The sequence below is a fragment of the Pyrus communis genome, chromosome 15, assembly GCF_041283825.1.
Source record: "Pyrus communis isolate YQ-2024b chromosome 15, ASM4128382v1, whole genome shotgun sequence".
NCBI classification, from domain to species: domain Eukaryota; kingdom Viridiplantae; phylum Streptophyta; class Magnoliopsida; order Rosales; family Rosaceae; genus Pyrus; species Pyrus communis.
The window spans coordinates 15,209,883-15,227,874 of NC_142579.1; the positions used below are offsets into that span (position 1 = coordinate 15,209,883).

General features: G+C 36.6%; 1 long non-coding RNA gene and 1 pseudogene across 2 annotated transcripts; both read left to right on the forward strand.

Annotated features, from left to right (window-relative positions):
* Nucleotides 1-3,157: 3,157 nt before the first annotated feature.
* Nucleotides 3,158-6,211, forward strand: LOC148690564 (uncharacterized). Its single transcript, XR_015957308.1, has 3 exons — nucleotides 3,158-3,631; nucleotides 4,330-4,388; nucleotides 5,926-6,211. It is a non-coding gene; the product is annotated as an uncharacterized LOC148690564 (long non-coding RNA).
* Nucleotides 6,212-14,678: 8,467 nt separating this feature from the next.
* LOC137725474 (TSL-kinase interacting protein 1-like) lies at nucleotides 14,679-17,689 on the forward strand (annotated as a pseudogene). Its single transcript, XR_015956360.1, has 7 exons — nucleotides 14,679-14,813; nucleotides 15,038-15,219; nucleotides 15,333-15,571; nucleotides 15,642-15,929; nucleotides 16,008-16,419; nucleotides 17,218-17,340; nucleotides 17,437-17,689. The product of XR_015956360.1 is annotated as a TSL-kinase interacting protein 1-like (transcript).
* The last annotated feature ends 303 nt before the right edge of the window (nucleotides 17,690-17,992 follow it).

Consider the following 17,992-nt stretch of genomic DNA (forward strand, 5'->3'; position numbering starts at 1 on the left):
TTATCACAGTAAATTGACAATACTAAATTAAGTGTCATAAAATCACGTAACCAAATATCAAATTATTATTGGTAACAATGCATAAGTGCAATGCTCATCTCTACCCATTAATTAATATAATAAAACATGCGGACATGCACGACCCATACCGTTCATTTTATCTCTGCAACTATGGTTTGCGTGTTCTGTTATACAAATTAACCCCCTTGTAACTCAATCATCCCAATTTTTCCTTTTGTTAATCATCTTGCCTAAACTCTTTGTCGCCAGTCCCAAATTACCCTTAAAGAATCTGTGCACTGTGTGGGCTTGCCTGAGACTTGGTACCTACTAAGAGTTTGGCTCAACTACACAAAAGATCATTTCCAATTACCCTCATTTCCAATTCCTTTTTCAACATCGAAGTTGTAACCACTTCACACACATGAATGATGCTCTCAACTATAACATTCCAGTAGTAATAATGTAAGATCCCACATCGCCCAGGGGAGTGATCCTTATATGTATATTCTCATTCCTACCTAGCACGAGGCCTTTTGGGAGCTCATTAGCTTCAGGTTCCATGGGAACTCCGAAGTTAAGCAAGTAGTGCGCGAGAGCACTCCTATGATGGGTGACCCACTGAGAAGTTTTCGTGTGAGTTCCCAGAAACAAAATCGTGGGCCCAAAGCGGACAACATCATGCTACGGTGGTGGAGCGAGCCCATGATGTGGTGGACCCCGGATCGGGATGTGACAAATAACAGGTAAGCAACCAACTAAAGCAATAATCCAAATAACACCCAACCACATTACTCAAACAACACAAATATAGTACTGCACAATTTAATAAAATCAATATCTATAAAGGTTTGCCGTATTTCTCCTACCTAAATTCCAAAACATGGCTCCAACTTTGTAATAGTTCACCACCTTGATAAAATCTTATTCACATATATGAGCAAATTACCAAATGCATGACATGAACTCTAATCCTAATTAACATATTTAAGTTTACCGATTCGCAATACTAATTCACAAGTTATTATATGTTGATCAACTCCAAACACATGCTATACTTGATACAGTTGAAACTATATCTATGAACATATGCAGACAGTTTCATGCCGAGAAAGCTAGCTTGGTTTACTCAGGCTCGTGCAAAGTTATATGCATGAATACCAGCATATACATATATAGTTTCTCTTAAAACCAATAAGAAGGATATATGTTCGAATTAATTACTATGCTTAAGTCTTCTTCTATTCCACAACCTCTAATAATGATAAGAGATAATATTTAGCATGTGATAATTATATATAGGTAAGATGATCTCCAATTGTAAAGTTTGATAGCTACACGTCTATGCAGATATACATACATATATAAAACAAACCAACAGATATGAAGCACGACTGAGTTCTACAGTATATAGAGCCTAATTAGGTTGTCCATTATGTGACTTAGCTGAACTCTCCCGCTCTCCCTAGTGTAAAATATATTGCTTTTCAAAAAAAAAAATAAAAGCTCTCACTTCCAAATAAAGAGGAATACCTTCAGACTGTAGTATTGAACTATTACAAAATTAAAATGAATAATATAAAAATATAGTTTTTAAGTCAAATACTACCGTAAAAGTCTATTAGACTTATTTTAATCAAAATAAGTATCTTTTTTTTATATATATAAAATATAGGTCTTCACAATTCTTTTCATTTACAAGTAGGGAGAAAGACTTACATAACACAAGTACACCATCACAGTGATGTCTTATACCAATGAAATAAAGATGTTTGTAAATTTTTTTATCCATATGTTCTTGTTTCATTGACATAAGACATCACATGACAATGTATTCCTACCATGTAATTTGCTCTGCAACTAAGAGATGATATGTATGACTCCCGTAAAACTTGAAACTAATGTTTTATTTTTCCTTTCAAACAGAGCGCTTAAAACCCAAAATAGAAATGAAAGCAACACAACTTAGCTAAAAGGTCCAACACGAAAAGCTCAATTAGGCCTACTTAAGAGCATATCCACAAGTTTGTTAAAAAGGCTGGAATCCCCCCCACATCCACTGACCTAAAAATGGGGCGAGGGGGTGGCCGATTGCTGGACTCCACCACTACTATTGGGCTGTTCAGTTAATTCAAACCAGGGCTTGAGCCCGTTAGATTTCGCCAACGTCAGTCGTGACGTCAGCCAGCAGGGCCCCACGCAATGCACTGAGCCTGCAGCATCTCTCTAAACTGTTGATTTTCAACGGTCCTCTCGACCGAGGTCATTGAATTTCCAACACCAGTGTTCTAAAAATTAAGAAATGTGCCTAGACTTGCTGAGGCACCCATCTAAACCGCCTAAACCGCCTAATCCGTCCAAACCCACCTAGACACCTGCCTAGGTTGAAACTCACTTAGATACAAAATAGATAATTTTCCTTTTGCATTTTATTATTTTCAATAAATTGTAAGAGACTTATTGAACACTTAAATAAACACACATTATATGTTTGCTCTCCATGCTTTCTGTAATACCCTAAAAATTTAAACATTTGAATATGCGGAGATGATCGAAAAAAAAAAATTGATTTATGGTTATGAAAATAGAAATTGGGAAATTTTTAAAGTTTTAATTTCGGAAATTATTATAATGTACTAAGTTTGAAGTTTGAAAATTTATTATTTAAAATCCATGAACCATTTGAGGTCACAATTTATATTTTTGAATAGAGCTCGATCTCACGAACGTGTGGGTGCAAACTGTTTGTGAAACAGAGTTATAACGAAGAAGTTATTAACGTTTAAAGTCGAGGATAAATTGGTAATTTTAAACTACTTTGGAAGACTCCAGAAAATCTAGAGCCATGTGTTATGCCACGTGTGTGACAACCCGTTCCAAATTTTACGTTTTTATTTTATTTAAAAAGCGTGAATTTATGAAATTGCCCTAGAGGTAAGGACTTTGACTTCTGTTAACCATCGTCTAGAGAGACGTATGACTTATTTTTTTAACATATTCTCGTAATACTCGTGGATGTGAACGCATAGGCGAAAACCGTTTACGAGTCCGGATTATAACGGTATAGTTACGGACGTTCAAAATTGGTTATTCAAGATTTAGTGTTGGTTAAATTAAATCCCCAATCAGAAATTGGTTATTTAAGGTGAAGCCCAATCAGAAAAAGGAAAGAAAAGAAAAAAACAAAAAAAAAAAAAAAAAAAAAAAAAAATCCCAGCTTTCCCGTGGGTTTTTCCCACTCGCGACCACCCACTTTCCAAGGGCGATTCCGACCAACTCCGGTGGAGTTTTTCGATGCCACCACCACCATCTTGAAGCTCTCATTCCCCTCTACAAAACCCACCCAAGAACCACCTTGATTAACCATGGTATGAGGCGGTTTGAGGCCACGAAAGTTGACGAAAATCAATGGTGCTCTGGCCACCCTTCTCGATTTTCCGGCAAATCGGCAAAGCGATGGCCGATGCCACCACTTGGGCTTTGTAGCCCATCATCCCAGGAGCAAAACCCAACCAACCTTGACCCCGTTGGACCACCGTAGACGACGAATCGATGTCGGGAAGTTTTAGGCACCCGCCGGCTTCGTGGGCAAAATTGACCATCTTCCGTCCACTTTTGGACTTTGTGGCAGGTATGAAAGTTGCTCCACTCACTGAGATATTCATTTCTGTGAAGTTTGAGAATTTTTGGAAATAGTTGAATTTTCCGGCTAGTTGGGGCGGCCGACCGCCACCCGCGGCGGCGCGTGCGGCGGCGCGTGGCCAGTGGGCCGCCAATGCTATTTTTAGGCTATGTCAAATGTCTTGAATTCAGTTTTGTCATTTGAATGACGTAGGTTGATAGTTGGAACCTAAATTCGTTACGATACGTTACTTGATAAAATGTGAATCTATGATCCGACCGTTGGATCGTCACCAAAATTGGACACATTATAATATGTAATATTTAAATATTATAGGAATTTACGGATCGGGAATCCGACTTACGGATCTTCCTGAATTGGATTTGTAAGTTAGTAAAATAAATGTTCACGGTCACTTGTTTTAGGCAATTGGCGGAGATCTGACCGTTGGATCGTAATGAAATTTTAATATGTTATTCTAGTAACATATTGTGGATCGTTGGGAGTTGCGGATTAGAAATCTGATATGCGGATCTTCCGGGTCAAGTTATACAGGGTTGTAAACCCTACCGTCGATCTTTGACCGACGGTTGACTTGTGGTCAATGGGTATCAAACTATTTTAGAATGTCGTTGAGGTTGTGTTTTATGTGAATTACATATTCTACGGATAAGAGTTCTGAGATGTGATTTGATAATTGGTCACAGGGACCAATCATTCAGGACGCCTCGATGCGTGCGCTAGAGAATCATAGCGTGGACTCCAGGTGAGTGCATCTTTTCCTTTTTATCGTACATATTATTGAGAGTTCTATCGACACTTTTAAATTGATTAGGCATATTACTTTCATACATATTTATTGTGAATGCTTGAAGTACTATATGAACTACGAATGGCTTGATCCCTGTCTAGGGTACGTAGGCAGTCTAACGAGACGTTAGATGCAGCCATAAAATATTTGAGACAAAAGCCTTGCTTGGGAAATTGAGTAATGCGAAGGAAATTTGTAAAGGCAAGTTTTAGTTTTGTGAATTAGTTAGTTAAATTAGAGTTAATTGGGTTGTCATGGATAATTACCCCTGAAAATAAGTAGTTTGGGAGTAGGGTGTTACTGATTGTACACTTCACACCATATTGTTTATAATTGAAAATGCTACGACATGGTTAAGTAGTAGATTGCATCATGATATATCCATATGTATATTACTTGCATATAATTATTGGGAATGCTTTCAAGTGCAAAGGTGAACTCAGGACACCCAGGTAAGTTCAGGTGAGTTTATGGTAATAGTTGAATCGATTGTGTTATAGCATGACTACAGTTATGAGTTAAGCAATTTCGATACTACTGGTTGCCATGAGTTGCACATGTTATATTGAGATGCATTGAGAGCTTATAAACCTGCACCCCGGTGTTAGTGCTCCCGCCCGTGGCCAGGGCACAGTCCTTCACGTGATGTTCACCTCCCGCACCTTACGCTCACCTTGGATTCAAGGTAGGTGCACAGTCCTGTCGTACAGACCACTTTAGGTGGTTCCGACTCGTAGGTGACCCGCGATTATTCGCCCAGTCTTCACGTGATCGTAGCACTTGAACGTATTTATTTACACCCAGTCCTGTCGTACAGACCACTTTAGGTGGTTCCGACTCGTGTGCAGGTATACTTATTGAGCTATTGGTTAGCCAAGATTGATGAGATATGGATAAGTCGTACAGGTCACTATAGGTGACTCCGACTTATATGCTAGCCATGATTGATGAGATATGGATAAGTCGTACAGGTCACTATAGGTGACTCCGATTTATATGCTAGCCATGACGGATGAGATATGGATAAGTCTTACAGTTCACTATAGATGACTTCGACTTATATGCTAGCCATGATTGATGAGATATGGATAAGTCGTACAGGTCACTATAAGTGACTCCAACTTATATGCTAGCCATGATTGATGAGATATGGATAAGTCGTACAGGTCACTATAGGTGACTCCGACTTATATGCTAGCCATGATTGATGAGATATGGATAAGATGTACAAGTCATTTTAGATGACTCTGATTGATATATCACTTTGTATTGATTTAGTTCATTTGGCCTTCTTATTAATGTATGGTGGAGTTGATGGCAAACCGTGGTTTTGGTCATTTCTGAGTATGGTTTGGATATCTGTATATATGTTGTACTGTCTTATGGAAAACGATACGGGTTTTACATTTAGGGGCATTACTTTTTGAGAGGTAGTAACTTTGGGAAGCATGGTTTTATTGCTTACTCACACCTTCTGTTTGGTGCCCTCCAGGTTTTAACTGCTGAGTTTGTATCGACAAGAATCTGTGGCGAATCTTAGTATTGATGGATATTTTTGAGGGTATGATTCTTACCCACACTACTGTACCTTACTTATGCTCTGACATCGCGTGTGAAATGGGTTCGCTCCCACTTGTAGTGCACTCTGGTATTTGGACACTTTTAGATTCAAATTCATTCACTTTTTATACACTATCACATTTTATGGCTTCGTCACCTTCCAGGTGTCGGCCAGCACAGCTCGATTCAGGGTCCAAGTGGACTTTCTGGGTCGGGGTGTGTCAACGTGTGTGGCTGGGATGAAAGGAAAAGAAAAGGGAAGAAAGAAATGGAAGGCTAGGATGAGAAGGAGAGAAGAGAAAAAAAGAAAGGAGGGGAAAGGAGGGAGAAAAGAAAGGGAAAACCGGACCCTCCCTTGGCCCGCCTGCCCGACCTGGTCAAATTTTCCGTTTCCGACCACCGTTGATGATTGCAATGGTGCCAAAATGATCCTCACTCTAAGACCAATTGATCCCTCTTCAATTTTTACACTTAAACCGACGAGGGGGAGTTTAATTTTGAGGAAAATACCCATGGTGGGTGCGTCGGCCTTGGGTGGAGATCCACCAAATCTGAAATGTTTTTTCTCAATCACCACCACCTTTAGTACCTTCTTGAGCTCAGAAACAAAGCCCAAACAAGTTTGGGGGCGTCGAGGTTCGTTTGAGGTCAAATCGAACACACCCAAATTCAAGGGTTTCCAGTGGTTCAAGGCAATTTTCAGGTGTTTCCCACCCAAGTTGGACTTGGCCACATGTATAAAAATCGTTCCCCTCACTGAGATCAATTTACCTGTAAAATTTGGTAATTTTTAGAAATAGTTGAATTTTCCGGCTAATTGGGGCGGCTGACTGCCACCCGCGACGGCGGGTGCGGTGGCCCACGGCCAAGGAGCCGACATTTTGTTTTTATACGAATTGTCTCATTATGCTTTTGAGACCTAACTGCTATGATTTGAATATTAATACGATTGTGGTATATGTTGGACTAAATGAATATATTTGGATTTGGTTTGAATTTTTGTATATGTGAACTACGAATGGCTTGATTCCTATTTAGGGTACGTAGGTAGTCTAACGAGACATTAGATGCAGCCATACAATAAGTGAGATTAAATAAACGAGACAAAGCTTTGATTGAGAAACTAAGAAAGGAGTTTGGAATTTTATTATAAAAGGAAATCTTATGTTTTGTATATTTAAATTCTAGTTATAAATTGTGTGAACGTTTAATAAATCAAACAGGAGAATTGAATTGGGTCTATCATTGGAACTATTTCCTGAAAATAAATATTTCGGAGCCGAGGCGCGACAAAATGATATCAGAGCAAATGATCCTATTCTACAAGATGCACTATTCTTGAGTCTTATTGGTGTGAATTATGACATGCATTGTGGTTGCATTAATTCATATTTTCAGGAATAAAGTGGCATTCATGTTTTATATGTGAAATACATATATAAATTGTGTTATGTTTGTGGTGCAATTTCCTTGGTAAATATGAAGGTTTCGTTAATGGGAATTGTGATTTGCGGTTATAATGCATTATTTCTAAGTTCTTTGAGTAATGAGAAAGTTATGTGAAATATATCTATATATGTTGAGAATCATCATGAAGTGAAATGAATTGGATTGACATTATGTTATGTATTATGAGATATTATTGAGTTGTGGGTGTGAATTATGAATTGTATTGATATTGCTTTATTTCATAAGTTCTATGAGTATGACGGAAATTATGTGGAATGTATATATTGTGAATTATGATGCTTTGAATTGAATTGAATGGGAGTAGGAAAATTTTAAAATATCGTATTCATGTTATAGCTTCGAAGATGAGCATTTGATTAAAGTTTTGGACTAATCTTGAATTGAATCGATATTAGGCTATGCATTATGAAAATGTTGAATGTTAAGGTGATTGTGAGGTGGTGACAAGTAGATGGAGAATTTGTATTATACCTGGCACTTGAGAAATTGAATTGAGATATAAGGGTGGATATGTGAATTGGGCAATAAGGTCCATGGATATAAGGGTGGACATGTGAGATTGGGCAAAAAAGGCCCATAATGTGAAATGGGGAGAGAAAGGCTCGTGAAGGTGAAATTGGACGGAAAAGGCCTGTAGATGTGAAAAAAAAAAACAAAAAAAAAAAAAAAAAAAAAAAAAGAAGAAGAAGAAGAAAAGGAAAAATAAAGTGTGATGTGTATTGGCCAGGTATATTACAATCTTTTCCAGGCTACTAGTCACTAATTGAAATAAAAGAAAATGACGGTGAAATCATTGTTCTGTCAATGATAAGTGTGGATAGAAATTTTAAAATGTTGGACAACGATAAATGTGGTCGGAAATGTTAATATTTATGGAAGATATGATGATTTGTTGAAGGGGAATGAAATTATAAACTGTGATTATGGTTTGCCATTATAATGAGAATGGTGGGTGGATATAAAGAAATTATGGAATCAAATTTTTGAGTTTGTTTAATAGAACTGCTTTCCCAACTGAGTTTCTTCGTTTGATGAAAAGAATTGATAGAAAAAGTTGATAATTATACACTTGATTGGTTTGGTTCGCTATTAACACATTATGGGGTGAAATTCTGATATTTTGTTAGCCACGTTAGTCATGGCTAGAAATTTGGCATGTGACTTTGTCAATGTGAGATAAGTTAGTTCTATGACTGAGACTACCTTTAAATTAATACATGAATTGATTGCATAATTTGTTTTCGTGAGAAATTGGAAACAAATTTGTTGAATTATTACCATCTTATTCATTGTGTTGGAGTATGTGGAAGTTTATAAAATTATTCTTGCACAACTCAGCCAATAAATGATCTTAATATCGATGCTCGTCTTACCATTATAACCTTGATTCAAATCAAATTGGTTGAACGTGGCATGTTTACTAAAGTTTAACCCTTCATGTGTAAGAAAGAGAATAACTACTGCCATGATAGCTATTCTTGATTCAAAGATTGTTTTCACAAAGTTCACATTGATACCTATGATCTCGTTCCTTGTGTAGTAAAATATGACATAGGTATGCTCTGAAAACAAAACTAAAGGAATGTCAAATTTGTTTTTGAGCAAAAGTACGCATATAATAGATGATATGGAAATAATTTGAGTCAAATTTGATCAATGACTCATAATTCGGTTCATTTGTGATCACTTGATATTCTTCCTTCCATTACCTAGTGATGTGATTGGAAATTCCAATAAATTTGGTTGGAATTTTGGAACTTGATTTGTCTATTTTAATGGTTGGTTGAAATTTTAATATTTATTTAGCCAACAAGATTTATGGCTTAAGGTTGATATTATTTTGCCAATGAATATGGCTGGGAATCTGTGAATGTGGGCGGAAATCACGATGATTTATTCATTGATTTCTTTATTTTGAGTTTGAATAAACTCGTAGAATGAGGTTATAACTTTATTCATTATAAAAGGAATGGTGAGAGTAGTTCAAATCACTTTTTGTAAATCGATGGTAGAAATCTTTGTTTTGCCAAAGATGATTATGGCTAGAAATTTTAAACTCTTATGGCCAATGATAATTATGGTTGAAAATTTTAATATTTATTAAAATCATGATGATTTTACAAAAGGGAATGAAATCACAACCGAAGATGAAGGAAACCACAAATTGAGGTTATGTTTGGTTTAATATTTAGTGGTGGAAGAATGAAGGAAAAAATAAATAAATAAATAAAAAAAATTGTGACCTAGCTAGTGTGTCACTCTAATAACGATCTTTTAATTGTGTGTGTAATCCCGAATGCTCTAAATTCAAATGCAATAGATGAACATATTCTCAAGTTCAACCCGTGCCTTGATTGGTTGATGCATGTTAATTTCAAGTATTGGTTTCTTTATAATTAGGGCGTTTAGTAGTCCTTGAATAGCTTTTGGAGATCTATGTCCGGTTCATGCTCATGTGTGGGAAGCTCTTCTAGAAAGAGTTCAAGAACGTATATATATTTGGTATCCATGCCCATTCATTAATCAACGGAGAGGAGAAGAGAGATAAAATTATTAATTTTGCTATGTGTAATTAAGTAAATGGCGAAAATGAAGGAAATCAAGGAATGAGATTTTGATTTCATTCTAACGGAACTTGCGGATTTTTATTTTAATGTAGTGGCAAGTAATGAGGGTTGAAATTCAAATGATTTTGGTTGGAATTTTTGTTAATGGATTTGTAAATTGTAGTGGTTGACCTTGACATTGTTAATGTATGTGGTTAGAATTTACGATATTTATTCTGTTAATGTATGTGGCTAGAAGTTATGATATTTTTACTTATCAAGTAATGTAGTTGGAAAATTGAGAAAATGTGTGAAAATCACGATAAATTATTCATTGATTATTTATTTCTAACTTGAATAAAATCGTAGACAGATGTTATAATTTTATTCACCATAAAGGAAATGGTGGAAATGGTGCTAGTTCCATCTCCTAACTTGAATGTTGAAATCTTGAGGATGAGGTTTATTTTAACGGAGGGAGAATGTAATACCCTGAAAATTTAAATATATGAATATGTGGAGAAGATCGAAAAAAAAAATCGATTTATGGTTATGAAAATAGAAATTGGGAAATTTTTAAAGTTTTAATTCCGGAAATTATTATAATGTACGAAGTTTGAAGTTTGAAAATTTATTATTTAAAATCCACGAACCATTTGAGGTCACAATTTATATTTTTGAATAGAGCTCGATCTCATGAACGTGTGGGCGCAAACCATTTGTTAAACGAAGTTATAACGAAAAAGTTATTAACGTTTAAAGTCGGGGATAAATTGGTAATTTTAAACTTCTTTGGAAGGCTCCAGAAAATCTAAAGCCATGTGTTATGCCACGTGTGTGGCTGGGATGAAAGGAAAAGAAAAGGGAAGAAAGAAATGGACGGCTAGGACGAGAAGGAGAGTAGAGAAAAAAAAGAAAGGAGGGGAAATGAGGGAGAACAGAAAAGGAGAACCAGACCCTCCCTCAGCTTGCCGACTCGACCCGGTCAAATTTTCCGTTTCTGACAATCGTTGATGACTTCAATGGTGCCAAAATGACTTCACTCCAAGACCAATTGATCCCTCTTCAATTTTTACACTTAAATCGACGAGGGGGAGTTCAATTTTGAGGAAAATACCCACGGTGGGTGCGTCGGCCTTAGGTGGAGATCCACCAAATCTGAAACATTTTTGCTCAATCACCACCACCTTTAGTACCCTCTTGAGCTCAGAAACAAAGCCCAAACAAGTCTGGGGACGTTGGGGTTTGTTTGAGTTTAGATCGAACACACCCAAATTCAAGGGTTTCTGGCGGTTCAAGGAAGTTTTCAGGTGTTTCCTGCCCAAATTAGACTTGGCCACATGTATAAAAATTGTTCCCGTCACTGAGATCTATTTACCTATAAAATTTGGTAATTTTTAGAAATAGTTGAATTTTCCCGCGAGCCAGGGGAGGGTGCAATGGCGCACGGCCAAGGAGCCGACATTGTATTTTTATGCAAATTTCGTTATTTTCATTATGATTTTGAGACCTAACTGCTATGGTTTGAATATTAATACGATTGTGGTATATGCTGGATTAAATGAATATATTTGGATTTGGTTTGAATTTTTGTATATGTGAACTACGAATGGCTTGATCCTTGTTTAGGGTACGTAGGCAGTCTAACGAGACGTTAGATGCAGCCATACAATAATTGAGATTAAATAAATGGGACAAAACTTTGATTGAGAAATTGAACTAAGAAAGGAGTTTGGAATTTTATTATAAAAGGAAATCTTATGTTTTGTATATTTAAATTCTAGTTATAAATTGTGTGAACATTTAATAAATCAAACAGGAGATTTGAATTGGGCCTATCATTGGAACTATTTCCCGAAAATAAATATTTCAGAGACAGGGCGTGACACTTTTATTATGTTCCAATACTTCATAATATATATGTCATTTTATTTTCTAGTTTATGATAAAATTATATATATTTTAAGTATAAACAGACATTTATTTACACAAAATACAATAGATTTACTTAAATCCATCTAGTCCTCCTAGGCGCTAGGCCCCAGCCCGCCATCCGACTAGTGCCTAGCGTCTTTTAGAACCTTGTCCAACAGTAAAAAAAATTGGATTTTATTAGTTGAGTTACGTGGCATAATTTGTTGTATCTGATTTCATAAAATTTTGGAATTCAACAATCAGGATTAATTCAACTGTAAAAATAAAAATACAAAAAATATTTTTTATTATGTTTTACCTTACCATCTTATTCATTCCCCACACAACACCACACCACAACTCAATATTTATTTTTATTACAATCTTTTTAAACAAACTTACAAAGTTCAATGTGACATCCCACATCGTCTAGGAGAGTGATCCTTAAATGTATATTCTCATCCCTACCTAGCACGAGGTCTTTTGGGAGCTCACTGGCTTCGGGTTCCGTAGGAACTCCGAAGTTAAGCGAGAAGGGGGCTAAAGCAATCCCATGATGGGTGACCCACTGGGAAGTTGCTCGTGAGTTCCCAAAAACAAAACCGTGCGGGAATGGTAAGCCCAAAGCGGACAATATCGTGCTACGGTGGTGGAGCGGGCCCGGGAAGTGATCCATCCCGGGCCGGGATGTGACATTCAACATACCTACAAATAACACAATTACACATAACACACTTACAAACAAGTATCTTTGTCATTTATTGAAAATCTCATAAAAAATTTAGGTGATAATGACATGTGGAAGATAAGGCCAATAAAACATAAAAAGAATAACATTTTTTTTTTTTTTTTTTTTGTGAATAGCCCTCGCCCTTGCCATCATCCTTTCCTTTTTGAAAAGGGGTTGAGTTGCGCAAAGGCAACTACTGTTTAAAGTGAATAGTAAGCGTAATTCAAGTGCTTTGCCCTTGCCCTTGCTCTCCTACAACAGGTAGACCTTGCTCTAACACTTGAGGGGGAGTGCTTTAAATCTAAATTTGGATCATTGGATCAACCAAACATTACAACCGTCCGATTAAATAAAGAGGGGTAAATTACACCAAACTACTTTAATTATGGGTCGAACCCCAAGCTCATACCTTATGTATTAAACATTGTAATGTCATACCTCAACTTATGAATTCGTGTCAATGTCATACCTCAGTTAAGTTTCTGTCAATTTGACTGTTAAATTATAAATTATTATTAAATTATTAAATTTTTATTAATAATAAATAAATAAATTATTAATTAATTAATTAATTTTTTATTCTAATTACCGAAGGAGTGGGCCCCGTTCTTGCCACATCATTATTTAACAGTCAAAGTGACAAGAAGCCTAACGGAGGTGTGACATTGTAACGAATTCATAAGTTGAGATATGACATTATAATATTTAAAACATGAATGAGATCGTGGTTCAACCCATACTTAAGGTAGTTTTTTGTAGTACTCAAAAAAGAGCCTTTGGGCTTGTTGCAAGTGGTAGACACACACGCCAGCGTGGAACCCTGCAGCTGATGCTTTGTCGTGTGGCATGCGTAGCACACGTCGGTAGGCTGCGGATGGGGGAAAAACAGTCGCGCTTATCCCATATATATATTTTTTTAACAAATAATATTATCTACATTAAGGGGAGGGGATGAACTTAGCCTCACAATGGACTAGCAATAATATGGTTTAAATTCACCTTTAATGAGAATTGAATATAAAACTTTTTACTTGCAAGTAAGGAAGATACCACCATAGCGTAGTATTAAGTGGCTTATCCCAAACTTAAATTGTGGGAGAATCAGGCCCAAAATCATTTTTTCTCCAAGACCAATTTCAGCCCAATTTTCAGCTTTTATCCTCTCCCATCAATTGCATTTGGTCTAGCCGGCAGTATGTATAAAGTGGAGACCCACTCAAACTCAAACAGAGCTTTGTAAATTCCAGATTCATTCCCGCCAATCTCTCTCTCTCTCTCTCTCTCTCTCTCTCTCTCTCTCTCTCTCTCTCTCTCTATTAAGGTACGATTCTCTCTCTTCTAAATTATGGTAAAGTGATTCGACCCAAGAGCTATATATGTTTACAGATTCAATTGTGTTTTTTATTCTTTATTGTTTGGGTCTCCATTACGAGAAATTAGGGCACACTATTTTCATTCAGAATCGTTTAATTTACTTTCGTTTGTTTATATGGGTATTCATCGAAACCCTAGCTCCTGGAGTTACTGGGATTCCGTGTGTGTGTGTAATTCTGGCAAGGGGTTGATCTTCAAACTTTAAATTAAATCTCAAATTCGTTTAATTTAATACGGAGAATTCTCAAATTTTCGAATTTGGAGTGTCAATTTGGAAGAGTTGAACTTGGACTGACGAGAGCACGGGATCGTTATAGTGCAGAATTTTAATTGGCCGGTCATTTTTGTTTCGGGTTTTGTTTCGTGCAGGTTATTATGAAATCTATGTTTTGGGTAGAAAATTGCAGGAAACAATTAGGATAATATGTGTGAGACAGGGCAGCGTAGCTTTTGTGCCATTCAAATGATATAGGCTCTCGTTTCATATAGAAGAAGACGAGAAACAAAAATTTAAACAAAAATGGAATACTCTTGGTGTACACCAATTAATTAGTTTCTTGATGTCCAATTTCGTTGAAGCCTGAAAAAAATGCAGTATTGTCTTACTTAGGAGAAGGACTGCGTGACAGTAGGCTAAAGATCGGTGAAGCCTAACCAGCATGAAAGTTTGTAGAGAAACAAACAGGAAGGTGATCAAGGTTCCTATAGAAAGCAGAGCAGGTATAGGAAGTAGCATGAGAGAACAGAAAACAGGGAGAACTACCCGAGTCTGCCCCAAAGCAACAGGTAGGTAATCCCATCTGAGTAAAGCTTGAATGCTTTTAACTCAATTGGTCATTCTTGCACTTTCTTGCAAGTAGAAGGTTTTCCACAAAATATTACAAATAATTCTAGACAAATGTCCTTTGATTTGATTAGCATGTCCATGCTCTGAGATGTTATGCATATTGAATTTTCAATTGCGCCTATCTTGGGCATTCCTTTAATTAGTTGCATCTTATCCTTCTTAGGGAAAGGTGGGTGTGCTGATGGCATGTATTTGGAGCTTCCTGACAAAGGTGGGCCCTTTTCAGGAATAACAAAGAGACCGCCTGATCTTGAGTGTTGTCAAGGGAAAACATTTCTTCCGCAGTCAAAGATCAAGTTGCAGCTTTTCCCTGTAAATGAAGTTACTCGCATGCGATTGGAAAAGGTTGATCATAAATCATGAAGATATGAAAAATTAGAACAGCACTATGCATCTGCAAGATAAAAGATTTTGTCACTTTAATTTCTTAGTTTGTTTTCCTTTTATTTCATTTTCAGGATGGACATCATCCATATTTAGAACTCATTCTTAGACCACAGAAGAAGATTACTTCTGTGCTAAAGCACCTTAATGACAAGTGGGGGAGTTCAAGCGTTGCTCTTAATGAGCTGGTTCTATTCCCATATAAGATGCATGACAGTATGTCTAGTAACAGAAGATGGACACTGAATGATGGTGACATTAGTGCCGGAGCTGTCTATGCAGATATTGGATGCCCTGCAGTTTTTCGCTTAAGGTATAAGTCTTTACTCAATTTTCTTAATCAATGTATTATTTAATTTTTCTGACTTGATATGCTTCTTAAGGTATGGCTGGCTCTCTACTGAACCTAAAGGTGCTGATCAACCTTCTACATCAGCTAATGACTTACAATCTGAGGTTGAACAGAGATGTAGAAGCGCCTCCACAGAGAATGTATATGATGAATTAGGGAAACAGACTGTGTTAGCAACAAAAGATTTCAGATCAATCAAAGCAAGAGAAACAATAAATGCAGATGCTGAGAATATTTCTACTGGAGTTGTTAATCTCAAGGTAAATTTTTCTGCTGATTCTTTCTCTGATTGATTGTTTGTTCTTTTATTCATATGTGTGTGTGCGATCACATACCTTACATGGGTTAACCTTAAAATTATCACTATACTACAACAACAACCACAACAACAACAAAGCCTTATCCCATCTTTACAGGCCAAGTGCAATAACAGTGAAGAAAAACAAATTGGGAAAAATGAAGGCTTTCATCCTACTGAAACAAAAAATGATTCAAAGTCATTTGCGTTGTGGGATTGTCCTTCTATAAGCATTGGTGGCCTCTTGTCCGAAGCATCCATGCAGGGCAAGCTCGATCAATTTTATGCACAACCAGTTGAGAGCAATGCAGGCTTGCCACATCCTCAAGGTCAAAGGCCATCCACTCATGACTCATGCTTATCTATTTTTGATGCTGAAGAAACTTGCCATGCATTTCCTTCTCAAAAATTCTCTTTGTCGGGAAAAGATGTTCTGGGGTTTGGTGGAAGTCGTGGAGGTTTCAACCAGAATCCTGGTTCTAAACTATTCAAGCTCCCTAATGCAGCAAAGGTTAGCTGAGTTCTATTCATGCATTTCATTCTGTTATTGCAACTGAGCTATTTTTATGTTGTTTAAATCTGTATTTCATGTTTTGTGGCTTTGGTCTCATTTAAATTAACTATGCTTCGAATACTACTTTGTTGGATTGGTATGATAAATTCCATAGATCTTCCTACTCCATAAATATATTTGGATTTTTCATCAATCTGAAATTGTTTTAACTGGTAATCAGAACTTGTCTTGAAATGAGGCATGGTGAATATTTAGTATATTGAAGTCAAGTTTCTGAATGTCTTGACATTGAAGGGTGTTATAACCTTTGATTTGGTTAAATGAGATATCAAATTTGTCTGTCGTTTACTTTTTTATATTGTTAAGACATAAAAGAACCTGATTGATCAGTCACTTCTGGTATATCTTATCCATTGATGTATTAATCATCTGTTTGGTTTTGTACACCTTTCAAAAGTTTACTTGATCAGGATAGGACGATAATGTCAATACATTGCTTTGTATTTTTTAATGTCCTGCGTAAGTCTCTTTAAGCACCTTTAACGAGCAAGTAGCTAGCTTCCACCTTACTTAACAGCAAGGCATGAAAACCTTCGCCTATAGTGTGTAATATCATATGGCGAGGCTATTTAATTCACTAGTATCATCCCAAAGTCATTGGGATAAAGGCTCTGTCAAGATTTGAAACAGCATGTAGCTGTGTTCCTTGTCAGGGGTATGAACTCACTTGGGCCATTCAAGCCGTTGAAAATTTCAAGTAAAACGAAAATATCTTATGTTGGATGTCTATTGCAGTCTAACAATGTAGATGGGCTGCTGCAAGACCAGCGTGCTTGTCAGGAATCGAATACAGCTCTCATGATTTGTTCGCGAGTGAACAACGATGACAGAAGTCTTGGGCTGTCAGGCATCAAATGGGTATTTGAATATCTTATCGAAAGTGATTTGATTGTTTTGAAGTTTCCGAAATTGTAAATTGCTAATGGTTTTAATTTACTGCTTGGACACACACAGACCGACTCCTTGGGGCCGTTTGATCTTGGCCTCCCTGTTTCCCAGAAGCTCATCAATGGAGAGAGTACAAGCAGCATAAGTGGATTTGTCAAGTAGCCGAATACTCAGATCAATGCTTGGTACAGTTGTGGAAGTTTGCCAAATTTATTTGAGCTGGACTTGCCAAAATGAATATTAGATGATTTGATGTGTTACTAAATGCGCTCATATAACCAAATGTGCTTCTGACAATGTTAAAGACCCTTTTTATTTTTATTTTTTTATTTTTTTATTTTTTTATTTTTATTTGGGGGAAAAGGAGAAAAGGTTAAAAGTTTTTCTTCTAGCAAGCATTTAGATTATTGTTAAAATTTTGGACCGTTTGGAAGTATTTGATCAAGCACTTTCGCTCACAAGAGCTTTTACTTGAAGCGTGTATCCAAAATTTTAATAAAAACCGAAATGCTTTTACAACCAACACTTACAACTTTTGTGCCAAATATTATTAGAAGCGTTTGTGGTTATGCGGAAAAGTGTGCATTCTAAAGATGGGGATTTTTGTGCCCTCCCGTTTGCA